Raw genomic sequence first — 1,204 nt, forward strand, 5'->3', positions numbered from 1 at the left:
GGGGGGAAGCCAGGCTGGCTAGGGTCTCAGCAGCGGCCTGGGCCTCCTTCCTGTTCTCCAACTTTGGACTCCCCACGTGACTGCCGGCCACGGGAGGAGCGGCATCCTGCGGGGTGCGCCAGGAAGGGCCGAGCAAGCGGGAAGGAAAGCGCCACCTCTCCCGCCCCCGCCAAGGCCACACCTGGGCTCCGCAGGCGGTAGCGCCCGGCCAGCGCCTGGCTCCAGCGAGTCTGGGCCGCCTCCCTACGCACTGCGGGGGCCGCCAGCTGGGCCGGAAGACATTCGCCCTGGGGGCGTGGACCAGGTTGGTCCCACCCAGGAGGGGCGGGGTCACTGTGACCCAAGGACAAGCTTTGGAATTTCAGCTGTTTTTGTTTTTCTTTCTCCCCAGACCCAAGAGACTGAAATGCTAGGTGAGTGCCTTTTCACTGAGCTATATCCCAAAACCCTGTACTTTGGGGGTTTTACCTAGAAAATGAGGGGACAGTTGTACCCCTCCACACCTGGCCCAGCATTAGGTCATGCAGGCACTGTTTGTTAAGTGAATGAATGGATGCACAGGTCTAGAACAGCCCTGAGGTCTGGCATTTGTCTTGGGCAAATGCATTCCACAGATGAGACATCCTTCCTGTCAACCCTAGGCTGGGTTTCTCTCAACTTCAAGAGTGGCTAACAGACCTTGGAAACATGGACACCTAGGATATCCTCAGCAAAGATACTGTGGAAGAATCTCCCAAGATGTGAAAAAACAATATTAAATGAAAGCTAAGTGTGGTTGCACACTCCTGTAATCCTAGAACTCAGGGAGGCAGAAGGATGCTTTATTTTTTTGGACCCAGCTTCTGCTGCAGAATTTGAAGCTAGTTTAGACTACATAAAATCTGTTGTCAGTAAACAAATATTAGATTAATTTGGGGATAAAAAATAATACACAAGAATTCCACTTGGAAGATTTTCCTTTTCAGAGGGTAGGGGGCTTGGGGTGTGTGGATCGTTTGGTCTTGAGATACAGTCTTGCTATGTAACCCAGGCTGGGCCGCATGGAACCCTATGTATACCAGGCTAGGATTATAAGAAATTTTGTACATATGCAGTCTTTTGTTTGTTTGTTTGTTTGTTTGTTTTAAAGATTTTGATCCAAGGCTGGAGAAATTGGCTCAGCAACTGGGTTTAATTCCCAAAACCTACGTGGTGGCCCACAGTT

This window comes from Psammomys obesus, unplaced genomic scaffold (assembly GCF_907164565.1).
Source record: "Psammomys obesus unplaced genomic scaffold, mPsaObe1.curated_primary_1811, whole genome shotgun sequence".
NCBI lineage: Eukaryota > Metazoa > Chordata > Mammalia > Rodentia > Muridae > Psammomys > Psammomys obesus.